At 45.4% G+C, this 13153-nt stretch overlaps 1 pseudogene; it reads right to left on the bottom strand.

Moving 5' to 3' along the window:
• Positions 1 to 9393: 9393 nt before the first annotated feature.
• Positions 9394 to 9597, bottom strand: LOC117277225 (small nucleolar RNA U3; annotated as a pseudogene).
• Positions 9598 to 13153: the final 3556 nt, after the last annotated feature.

Genomic DNA, 13153 nt, shown 5'->3' with positions numbered 1-13153 from the left:
CGGCATGCAACCCGATCCACAATCCATAAATAGCCATAAGGCTCGTTGCGGCATGCAACCCGATCCATATACCCTCACATAGCTCACAGCTCCGCACTTAGGCCCTACCTCAGTCACTGACTGTTACATATCGCATTTTCGTACGTTAAAGTTTCGTCTTCAGTTAATTGATGTAGACTCGGGGATGAGATTATCTTGAGGTTAACGTATTTATGCTATTTATAATCACGGTGGTCGTTGAGTTCGTCCGCGATCGAGTACCGGAGACTATGAGGTAGCTGCCGGCGTCCGAAGACCTTGTCTCTCCTTCTATATTTTATTTCTTTTCTGTATTGATACTCAGACACAGTTTATATTAGACTGGATATCTAGATGCTCATGATTCAGTGACACCCCGATGTCGGGCTATTTTTCTGCACTTATGTTTTATTTGGGTTTTACCCCCATTTTTATGAAAGAGTCCGGTTATTTTAAATGTCTTAATTCATTTCTGTTAAATTTTGGAAGTGTTTTGGAAAGGTCGACTTGCTTAGTATCACGATAGGTGCCATCACGATGGGTTAGCTTTTGGGTCGTTACAAGTTGGTATTAGAGCCTAGGTTACATATGTCTCACGAGTCATGAGCAGGTTTAGTAGAGTCTTGTGGATCGGTACAGAGACACCTGTACTTATCTTCGAGAGGTTGTCGAACCCTTAGGAAATTTCACATTCTTGAATTCTTGTCGTGTGAATATTTTGATTCTGGTAACTAAATTTTTGTTGTTCTAATTCTCTCACAGATGGTGAGGACGCGTGCTACGGGGCAGGAGGGACAACCACCAGTACCACCAGTCAGGGTCGCGAGAGGTCGAGGTCGCTGTAGAGGCCGTGGTAGGGGCAGAGGTGCAGCTCGCACCATAGCTAGGGCAGCACCTGTAGATCCACTAGTTGCCCTAGTTCAGGAGCAGGCTCCAGTTGTGGATGAGCCGGTGGGACCAACTCAGGCACCACCTGTGCCTATTCTGATTTCAGGCTTTTAGGAGGCCTTAGCTCAGATTTTGACTGTATGTACCAGTCTTGCTCAGGCGGTTTCTATTCCGGCCGCAGCAGCCACTTCTCAGACCGAGGGAGGTGCTCAGAATCCCTCCTCCCGCACACCGGGGTAGGTGGTACAGGGATTCTAGACACTAGGGGCACCACCAACCCAGCTGGTTACAGCTGCTCAGGACCATGTGGTTCGTATCATGCCTGATAATGAGCAGCATCGATTGGAGAGGTTTGGGAGACTCCATCCTCCATCTTTCAATGGTATCGAGTGAGAGAATGCACAGGGCTTCTTGGACAGGTGTCAGAGGATACCACATACAGCAGGTATTCTACAGGCCAGTGGGGTCTCGTTCACTACTTTTCAGTTCTCTGGGGCTGCCTTCAGTTGGTGGGAGGCTTACGAGAGGCGTAGGCTGGTCGGCGCCACACCCCTTACATGGCAGCAGTTCTCCGGTCTATTCCTGGAGAAGTTCGTGCCATAGTCCCGCAGAGAAGTGCTACGCAGGTAGTTCGAACAGCTTCATCAGGGTGATATGTCCATGACGCAGTATGAGATGAGATTTTCAGAGTTGGCCCGTCATGCTATCTGGTTGGTTCCCACAGAGAGGAAGAGGATCAGGAGGTTTATAGATGGCCTCACTTTTCAGCTGTGATTGCTTATGACCAGAGAGAGAGTGTCTGGTGCTACGTTTTATGACGTTGTTGACATTGCTTGTCAGATTGAGATGCTTCGAAGCCAGGAGCGGGTTGAGAGAGAGGCCAAGAGGCCTCGTGGGGATGGTGGATTTAGTGGTGTTCCTTTTGGGGTCAGTTCCACCACAGTAGGGTTCGTCCTTTCAGACATGCTCAGACGGCTCGCCCAGTTCATCGTGGTGCATCAGCTGGCCATAGTTCACACGATTATCAGCATGGCCATTCATCTCTCAGTGCCATCCCAGCTCAGAGTTCGTCCCATGCTCCACCGGGTCAGGGTTCGTCTATGCCAGGTCCTTCTGCCAGTTATCCCGGTGCTCGGGGCTCCCTTCAGTCCCCAACACCAGCATCGGGGAGTTGTTATGAGTGTGGAGAGTTTGGCCACATCAGAAGGCATTGTTCCCACCTTATGGGAGGTCCGACTTAGCAGAGGAGTCAGTCTTTGAAATCATCACCAGTTTCTTTACCACCCGCTCAGCCAGCTCGGGGTGGAGCCCAGTCAGCTAGGGGTCGCCCGAGAGGGGGAGGCCGATCAGGGGTGACCAGGACCATTTCTATGCTCTTCCTGCCAGACCAGATGTCATTGCTTTGGATGTTGTGATTACAGGTATTGTCTCAGTTTTCCACAGAGATGCCTCTGTATTATTTGACCCTGGTTCTACTTATTCATATATTTCCTCGTATTTCGCTCATTTTATGGATATGCCCCGTGAGTCTCTAGTTTCATCAGTTCATGTGTCTACTCTTGTAGGTGATACTATTATTGTGGATCGCGTATATCGGTCATGTGTGGTGGCCATTGGGGATCTGGAGACCAGGGTAGATCTTTTGTTGCTCAGTATGGTCGATTTTGATGAGATATTAGGTATGAATTGGTTGTCTCCATATCATGTTGTTCTAGATTGCCACGCTAAGACTGTGACGTTGGCGATGTCAGGGTTGCCTAGGGTTGAGTGGAGAGGTTCTATAGATTATGTTCCCAGTAGAGTGATTTCATACTTGAAGGCTTAGCGGATGGTTGAGAAGGTTTGTCTATCCTATTTGGCTTTTGTGAGGGATGTTAGTGTAGAGACTCCTACCATTGATTCTGTTCTGGTGGTGCGAGATTTCCCGGATGTATTTCCTACAGACCTGCTGGGCATGCCGCCCGACAGGGATATTGATTTCGGTATTGATTTGGTGTCGGGCACTCAGCCCATTTCTATTCCACCATACCATATGGCACCAACTGAGTTAAAGGAGTTGAAGGAGTAGCTTCAGGATCTCCTTGATAAGGGGTTTATTTGGCCTAGCGTGTCACCATGGGGTGCAACAGTTCTATTTATGAAGAAGAAGGATAGTATTATGATAATGTGTATTGATTATAGATAGTTGAACAAGGTCACAATCAAGAACAAGTATCCTTTGCCGCATATTGATGATTTGTTTAACCAGCTTCAGGGAGCGATGTTGTTCTCCAAGATTGATTTGAGGTCAGGGTATCACCAGCTAAAGATTCGAGACTCAGATATTCTTAAGACAACTTTCAGGACCCGATATGGCCATTATGAGTTCCTTATAATGTCTTTTGGGCAGACCAACGCCCCAGCAGCGTTCATGTATCTGATGAACAATGTGTTTTAGCCGTATTTGGACTCGTTCGTCATTGTATTCATTGATAATATCCCGGTGTACTCCCGTAGCCAGGAGGAGCATGCCCATCATCTGAGGATTGTATTACAGTGATTGATGGAGGAGAAGCTTTATGCAAAGTTCTCAAGTGTCAGTTTTGGCTCAGTTCAGTGGTGTTCTTGGGGCACGTGGTATCCAGTGAGGGTATTCAGGTGGATCTGAAGAAGATTGAGGCAGTGCAGAGTTGGCCCAGACCGTCCTCAGCAATGGAGATTAGGAGCTTTCTTAGTTTGGCGGGCTATTACCGTTATTTTGTCGAGGGTTTCTCATCTATTGCATTGCCCTTCACTAAATTGACCTAGAAGGATGCTTCTTTCAGGTGGTCGGATGAGTGCAAGGAGAGCTTTCAGAAACTCAAGACTGCTTTGACCACGACTCCAGTTCTAGTTCTGCCATCAGCTTTTGGTTCTTATACAGTGTATTGTGATGCCTCACATATCGACATTGGGTGTGTTCTAATGCAGGAGAGTAGAGTGATTGCTTACGCCTCGCACTAGTAAAAGCCCTATGAGAAGAACTATCATTTCCACTACCTTGAGTTAGCAGCTATTGTTCAAGCCTTGAAGATTTGGCAGCACTATTTGTATGGTGTCCATTGTGAGATTTACATTGATCATCGGAGTTTGTAGGATCTGTTCAAACAGAAGGATCTTAACTTGCATCAGCGGAGGTGGCTGGAGCTTCTTAAGGACTATGATATCACCATTTTGTACCATCTCAGGAAGGCCAATGTGGTGGCCGATGCCTTGAGTCGTCGGGCAGAGAGTTTGGGGAGCATAGCACCATTTTGGCAGCACTATTGGCATTGGATGTTCAGGCCTTAGCTAGTCAGTTTGTTAGATTGGATGTTTCTGAGCAGAGTCAAGTATTTTCTTGTGTGGTCTCTCAGTCTTCTCTTTATGATCGTATCAGGGAGCGTCAGTACAAGGACCCCCATCTGCTTTTCCTTAAGGACACGGTCCAGCACGGTGATGCTAAGGAGGTTACTATTGGGGAGGATGGAGCATTGAGGACGCGGGGCAGGCTATGTGTGCCCAATGTAGATGGTTTGCATGAGTTGATTCTTCAGGAAGCTCATAGCTTGCGGTATTCTATTCATCCAGGTGCCGCGAAGATGTATCAAGACTTGAGATAGCTTTACTGATGGAGGAGAATGAAAAAGGACATAGTGGAGTATGTAGCTCGGTGCCTAAATTGCCAGCAGATGAAATATGAGCATCAGCGACCAGGTGGGTTGCTTTAGAAGTTAGAGATTCCGGAGTGGAAATGGTAGTGGGTCACTATGGATTTCGTTGTTGGGCTTCCACGGACTCAGCAGAAGTTTGATGCAATTTGGGTGATTATGGACCGGCTGACCAAGTCAGCTCATTTCATTCCTGTGATGACTACCTATTCTTCCGAGCAGCTGGCTCGAGTGTATATTCGCGAGATCGTCAGGCTTCATGGTGTACCGATATCTATCATCTCTGACCGTGGTACACAGTTTGCATCACGGTTCTGGAGGGCCGTACAGCATGAGTTGGGTACTTGAGTGGAGTTGAGCACAACATTTCACCCTCAGACGGACGGATAGTCCGAGCGCACTATTCAGATATTATAGGATATGCTTTGTGCGTATGCAATGGAGTTTGGGGGTTCATGGGATCAGTTCTTGCCTCTAGCAGAGTTTGCTTACAATAACAGTTACCAATCGAGCATCCAGATGGCACCGTGTGAGGCTCTGTATGGTAGGCGGTGTAGGTCTCCAGTGGGTTGGTTCGAGCCTCTATTAGGTACAAACTTGGTTCAGGATGCTCTGGAGAAGGTCAGGATAATTCAGGATAGACTATGCACAGCCCAGTCCAGACAAGAGAGTTATGCGGATCGAAAGGTTCGCAATGTTGCATTCATGATTAGAGAGCGGGTCCTGCTCCGGGTGTCACCCATGAAGGGTGTTATGAGGTTCGAAAAGAAGGACAAGCTGAGCCCGAGGTTTATTGGTCCATTTGAGGTATTGCGATGTATCGGGGAGGTTGCTTAGGAGCTTGCTTTGCCTCCTAGTCTAGCAAGAGTTCATCCAGTATTTCACGTTTCTATGCTCCGGAAGTATCACGGCGATCCGTCTCACGTGTTAGATTTAGGCGCAGTCCAATTGGACAAGGATTTATCTTATGTTGAGGAGCCGGTGGCGATCTTAGATAGGTAGGTTCGAAAGCTGAGGTCGAAGAGTATTGCTCCTGTGAAGGTTCAGTGGAGAGGTCAGACGGTCGAGGAGGCGACCGACTTAGGATACCGAGCACAATATGCGCAGCCGTTATCCTCATATTTTCACTACTCCAGGTATGTTTCTATGCTCGCTCGAGGACGAATGATTATTTTAAGAGGGGGAGGATGTAACGACCCGACCGATCGTTTTGAGTGTACTAGCGCCGATTCCCTATTTACTGTTTTTTCCCATATCTGTTTCTACTTATGTGACTTGTCAGGAGGTCTTGTTTTTGATTTCGGAGTGTTTTGGGACACTTAGTCCCTAAAACAGAAGCTTAAGTCTCAGGACTTTGACCGTAATCGGAAGTGTGTAAAGACGACTCCGGAATGGAGTTTCGTCGGTCCCGTTAGCTCCGATGGATGATTTTGAACCTAGGAGCATGTCCGTACTATGAATTTGAGGTCTATAGATAATTTAGGCTTGAAATGGCGAAAGTCGAATTTTGAAAAGTTTGACCGGGGGGTTGACTTTTTGAAATCGGGGTCGGATTCCGATTCCGAAAGTTGGAATAGGTCCGTAATGTTGAATAAGACTTGTGTGAAAAATTTGAGGTCAATCGGACGTGGTTTGGTAGGTTTAGGCATCGTTTGTGGAATTTGAAAGATTAGAAGTTCTTTAGGCTTGAATCCGGGTGTAATTAGTGTTTGGATGTTGTTTTGAGTGATTCGAATGCTCGACTAAGTTCGTATGGTGTTTTAGGATTGGTTGGTATGTTTGGTTGAGGTCTCGGGGAACTCGGGTGAGTTTCGTATGCTTAACGGATCTTTTTTGGACTTGGTTTGATAGTTGAAGTTCTAGTTTCAGCAGGTTCTGGTTTCCTTGTACGCGATCGCAAGGATTCATTCGTGATCGCGTAAGCTTATTTGGGGCAGAGGTAAGTTTGTTCTATGTGATCGCAGGGTTAGGAACGCGATCGTGTATGTGTGCGAAGATGTGCTTCGCGAACTGGGCTAAGGTCGCGTCCACGTAGAAGGATTTGAGCAGGAGCGGAGGTGTGGCCAATGCCCTATGTGATCGCGTGAGGAAGGATGCGATCGCGTAGGTATGAGAGGCAGTGATCCGCGATCGCGTGGGTGATTCTGCATTCGCATAGGGTAAAAATGTGGGGCAGCATAGTCGTGCTTCACGATCGCGATGAATGTTCTACGATCGTGATGAAGGATATCTGGGCAGGCAGTATTAATTTCAAAACGAGGGCTTGAACCCATATTTTCACATTTTGAGCAAGAGAACACGGAATTTGGTGATTCTTGAAGGGATTTTCGTGGAGTTGATTGGGGTAAGTGATTCTTACTTGGTTTTGGTTAAATCCTATGATTTCATCTTTAATTTTATCATCTAATTTGTGATTTGGGGTGAGAAATTGGGGAAAAAGAGGAAGAACTCTTGAGTTGGGATTTTGAGGTTTTGAATGGGACTTTGTTATCGGATTTGAGTAAATTTGGTATGGTTAGACTCGTGAGTGAATGGGCTTTCGGGTTTTGTGACCTTTGTCGGATTTCGAGACGTGGGCCCGAGGGCCGGATTCGGGCCAATTTCGGATTTTTGGCTATAATTTAGTACTTTTCTTGTGGAATTGATTCCTTTAGACTATATTTATTGTATCGTTATACTTGTGGCTAGATTCGGGACGTTTGGAGACTGATTTGAGAGGCAAAGGCATTTCGGAGTAGAGATTTTCTCGGTTTGAGGTAAGTAACAGTTTTAAATCTGGTCTTGAGGATATGAAACCCCGGATTTTGGTATGATGTGATTGTTTTGGAGATGATGCACATGCTAGGTGATGGGCATGTAGGCGTGCACCATGGGGGATTGTGACTTGGTCCGTCCCGCGAGACTGTAAACTCGAATAGCTCATTGTTAATTTCATGTTCCCTCTGTCTTCAAGAAATTTGACTGCCATTCATGTTAGAAACCATGCTTAGGCCATATGTTATCATCGTTGGGACCCATAGCGGTCCAGTACTTATTGGATTGGCTGCTAATTTCCGTCTTGTACTCGGTCAAAGTCTTACTTGTGTCTTATATCTCAGTTCCCTCTCATTTCTTGTTGATACTTGTTGTATTCTCTATTTGGGCTGATTATTGTGATATTCTGTGAGCCCGAGGGGCTGGAGAGGTCAGCGAGTGAGGTAGGGCCTGAGTGTCGAGCTGTGAGCCATGTGAGGGTATATGGATCGGGTTGCACGCCGCAACGAGTCTTATGGCTATTTATGGATTGTGGATCGGGTTGCATGCCGCAACGAGCCTTATGGATACTTATATGATTAGGTCGGGCTATATGCCATAGCGATATAGAGCTTGGGCTAAAAGGAGCCCCTCCGGAGTCTGCACACTCCCAGTGAGAGCATGTACCTATTGAGTGTGAGTACTGAGGGCTGAGAACCGAGTGATTGAGTCATTGTGACGAGTTGAGTGTATGTTGCCATAAGTGGTTGTACTTGTTTATCATTTATTGATGCACTTAGTTGCTATCTATCATTGTTGTGAAATTTCTAAAAGATCCTATATTCGGATTACTTGCACTGTAACTGTATAAATTGATTTTACTTGAATTACCGGATTTGAAAGCATGTCTATTCTTTGCTGGAATTATTAAAAATGATCTGCATTTGTATAGCTCGTCACTACCTTCTCGGTTCTTTATTTATTTCTATTACTTGCTGAGTTGGTTGTACTCATGCTACACCATGCACTTCATGTGCAGATCCAGGTGTGTTTTATCATGGTGGTCATTGAGTTCGTGCGCGATCGAGTACCTTAGACTACGAGGTAGTTGCCGGCGTCCGCAGACCTTGTCTCTCCTTCTATGTTTTCTTTATTTTCAGCATTGATACTCAGACACTATTTGTATTAGACTGGATATCTAGATGCTCATGATTCAGTGACACCCCGATGTCGGGCTATTTTTCCGCACTTATGTTTTATTTGGGTTTTACCCCTATTTTTATGAAAGACTCCGGTTATTTTAAATGTCTTAATTCCTTTCTATTAAATTTTGAAAGTGTTTTGGAAAGGTCGGCTTGCCTAGTATCACGATAGGCGCAATCACGACGGGTTAGGTTTTGGGTCGTGACAAAAAAGGGCCACTGGGTGCTTGATTTTCGTTTTGATGTGACGTACAGTCTCGAGTATGAACATTTTGAAGGATTAGATCCCGGGGGTACCACCAATATTGAAGGGTTTATATTCCAAAATATTCGTACAAAATCCTTTCCCCCCGAGCGTGGCTCCCAAACAGATCCCCAAGAAGTATTGCATGCCCGAGATTTCTAAGTATAATGGAATGGCCGAACCCAACGAGCATGTCACCTCTTCCATATGTGCCATTAAAGAGAATGGTCTAGAGGACGGCGAGATCGAATCTGTGTTACTAAAGATATTCGGGGAAACCCTGTCAAAGGGAGCAATGATATAGTATCATAATTTACCACCTAACTCTATCGATTCTTTTGCCATGCTTGCAGATTCTTTTGTAAAAGCACATGCTAGAGCCATAAAGGTCGAGACAAGGAAGTCGGGCCTTTTTAAGGTAAAGGAGAAAGATAACGAGATGCTCAGAAAGTTTGTATCTCGTTTCCAAATGGAACGAATGGATCTACCACCGGTCACCGACGATTGGGTCGTTCAAGCTTTCACCCAAGGACTAAGAGAACGGAGCTTAGTGGCTTCACAACAATTGAAGCAGAACTTGATTGAGTACCCGGTTGTTGCCGGGCCGATATACATAATTGATATCAATCAAAGATTGAAGAGTCTGTCAGACAACTATTAACCATCTCGGCACCCATGGTTAGGGCTGAGATCGTGCTCCATTGCCCGAAGGACACAAGGGTTGTTAATCACGCTCTGGTCTAATGCCCAGAATTCATCTACCAGACTTGGTTTCCTATCTCCTTTGAACTCAATGATACAGTGGTACGAGCCTATAGAACAGATCCTGTTCAAGTAAAAGGGATCCACTATCAAAAGGGACGTCGATCGAGAACCAAGGTTGAACATGGATCGATGCCAGTCGTATCATAGAGATCATAGGGGCAATGACCCTGGGCACAACTCCGTACAAGAATACAGGAGAAGTGATCGAGGCCAAGACTCTCGAGGGCTGATGAGCAAGAAAGGTTTTGACAGGCATACCGGACCTAAGGAAGCACCATGACTGTTAGAGTATAACTTCAATATTGATGCATCCTCCATCGTATCGGCTATCGGACGCATCAAAGATACTAAATGGCCTCGACCTCTGCAGACCGATCCAGCCCAGAGAAATCCTAATCAAGTATGCAAGTATCATGGCACCCATGGCCACAGAATGGAAGATTGCAGGCAGTTGAGAGAATAAGTAACCCGATTATTCAATAAAGGGCACCTTCGGAAGTTCTTAAGTGATCGGGCCAAGAATCACTTCAAAAACAGAGAGTTCAACAGACAAAATGATCAAGAAGAACTACAACACATTATTCACATAATTATTAGAGAGATCGATACTACCCAAGGGCCAGTGTTAAAACGCACTAAGGTGTCAATCATAAGGGAGAAATGACCTCGGGATTCGGATTACATACCAAAAGGAACCTTATCCTTCAATGACGAAGACGTAGAAGGAATCATGCAGCCACATAATGATACACTGGTAATATCTGTACTCATAAATAAGACTCAATTTAAGCATGTGTTAATTGATCCAGGTAGTTTGGCCAATATCATTCGATCGAGGGTCGTAGAGCAACTCGGTCTACAGGACCAGGTTGTGCTCGCGGCCCTAGTGCTAAATGGATTCAACATGGCATGTGAAACTACTAAGGGCGAGATAACTTTGCCAGTAAACATGGTCGGGGCCATCCAAGAGACGAAGTTCCATGTGATCGAGGGCGACATGAGGTATAATGCCCTGTTTGGGAGACCATGGATCCACAACATGAGAGCAGTGCCCTCGACTCTTCACCAGGTCCAGAAACTCCCAACACCCTAGGGAATCAAAATGGTCTATGGGGAGCAACCCGCTGCAAAAGAAATGTTTGTCGTTGACGAAGTAATTTCGATATCAACATCCTCCTCGATAATGGGGTCAAAATCGAATGGTAAGTAGGAGGCCAAATAGCAGTCACAAACATCGGCCTCGACCCAGCTAGGGAAGTAGGGGACTGACGAAGATGATGATTATGGGATCCCTCGATCCTTTATATTCCCCGATGGTTCTGACGCTACTAAATCAAAGGTCGAAGAGCTAGAGCAAATCATACTAATCGAACATCTGCCCGAACGAAAGGTATACCTGCGCACGGGGTTAAATCCCGAGCTCAAAAAAAAGCTTATTCAATTTCTTACAGCTAACAAGGATTGTTTTGCGTGGTCCCATCTTGATATGACAGGGATCCCACCAGAAATCACCACCCATAAACTAAGCTTGAGCCCGAAGTTCCATCCGGTGAAGCAAAAAAGAAGACCCCAGTCTGAGGTCAAACATGCTTTTGTCAAAGACGAGGTAACCAAGGTTCTTAAAATAGGGTCGATCCGAAATATAAAATACCCTGAATGGTTAGCAAACGTAGTAGTAGTCCCTAAAAAAGGAAACAAACTTAGAATGTATGTAGATTACAAGGATCTAAATAAAGCAGCCCTAAGGATTCTTTTCCTTTGCCTAATATCGATCGCATGATCGATGCCACGGCCGAAATCCTCAGTTTTCTTTATGCCTATTCCGGGTACAACCAAATACGAATAAACCCAGATGATCTGGAAAAGACTCCGTTCATCACTAAATATGGTACCTAATGTTACAATGTAATGCCATTTGGATTAAAAAGTTTCGGTGCCACTTATCAACGCCTAGTAAATCGGATCTTCGAAGAACAAATAGGGAAATCTATGGAAGTTTACAATGACGACATGCTAGTTAAGTCCCTGCGAGTAGAGGACCATTTAAAGCACTTGTAGGAAACTCTCAGTATATTGAAGAAATACAACATGAAGCTGAACCCGAAAAAATACGCATTCGGGGTCAGGTCAGGCAAATTTCTCGGGTTCATGGTATCTAACCTAGGAATTGAGATTAATCCCGACAAAATCAAAGTTATTGATGGCATCACAGTGGTAGACAGCGTAAAGGCCATGCAGAAGTTAACTGGTCGCATGGCCGCCCTGGGATATTCATCTTGAGGTCCTCTGATAAAGGCCACCGATTTTTCTCGTTGCTAAAAAAGAAAAATAATTTCACATGGACCTCGGAATGCCAACAGGCCTTGGAAGAGCTTAAACGGTACTTATCGAGCCCATCGATTCTTCGCACGCAAAGGGAAAACGAACAACTTTACTTATATTTGGCAGTATCAGAGGTAGCGGTAAGTGGAGTCCTAGTCCGACAAGAACGAGGTACGCAATTTTCCATTTATTATGTCAGCCGGACATTAGGTGAGGCCGAAACTAGATATCCCCACCTAGAAAAATTGGCGCTCGCTTTAATAAGCGCCTCTAGGATACTAAAACCATACTTTTAATATCACCCCATATGTGTTGTAACAACTTATCCACTTCAAAATATTTTGCATAAACCCGAGCTTTCGGGATGGTTGGCCAAATGGGCCATAGAAATCAGCGGGTATGATATCGAATATCAACCCCGAACAGCAATTAAGTCTCAAATTTTGACAGATTTCATAGTTGATTTCACGCCGGCCCTAGTTCTCGAGGTCGAAAGAGAACTGTTGATAAATTCGGGTAAGTCTTCAGGAATCTGGACCCTCTTTATAGACGGTGCCTCGAACACAAAAGGTTCAGGGTTCGGCATCGTACTAAAACCATCCACAAGCAACGCGATTAGACAATCTATTAGAACTGTAAAATTAACTAACAATGAGGCCGATTATGAGGACATGATTGCAGGTCTCGAACTAGCAAAAGGCTTGGGAGTAGAGGTGATCGAAGCCAAATACGACTCCTTCCTCGTGGTGAATCAGGTTAACGGAACCTTCGAAGTCAGGGAAGAACGAATGCAAAGATACCTAGATAAGTTACAGGTAACTTTGCACCAATTTAAGGAATGGACTTTGCAACATGTGCCTCGAGGTCAAAATAGTGAGGTCGATGCCCTCGCAAACTTAGGGTCATCGATCGAGGACAACGAGCTCGATTCGAGGACCGTCGTGCAACTCATGAGGTCAGTAATCGAAGAAGGCCATGCCGAGATAAATTCCATAAGCTTGACTTGGGATTAGAGAAATAAATACATAGGGTATTTGAAAACCGGAGAGTTTCCCTCAGATCCGAAAGAATCGAGGGCCCTGCGCACAAAGGCAGCACGATTCATCTTGTTCGAAGATGGAACCTTGTTCAGAAGAGCGTTTGATGGTCCTTTAGCGATATGTCTAGGATCGGGAGACACCGAGTATGTTCTGAGGGAAATTCATGAGGGCACTTGCGGGAATCACTCCGTTGCTGAATCCTTGGTTCAGAAGGTAATCAGAGCCGGTTATTACTGGATCGACATGGAAAAACACGCAAAAGAGCTTGTTCGA

Source organism: Nicotiana tomentosiformis, chromosome 1 (genome assembly GCF_000390325.3).
Source record: "Nicotiana tomentosiformis chromosome 1, ASM39032v3, whole genome shotgun sequence".
In the NCBI taxonomy this organism is placed as follows: Eukaryota; Viridiplantae; Streptophyta; class Magnoliopsida; order Solanales; family Solanaceae; genus Nicotiana; species Nicotiana tomentosiformis.
The sequence above is the reverse complement of the archived record's forward strand: the minus strand, read 5'-3'. Positions and strand labels throughout refer to the sequence as shown.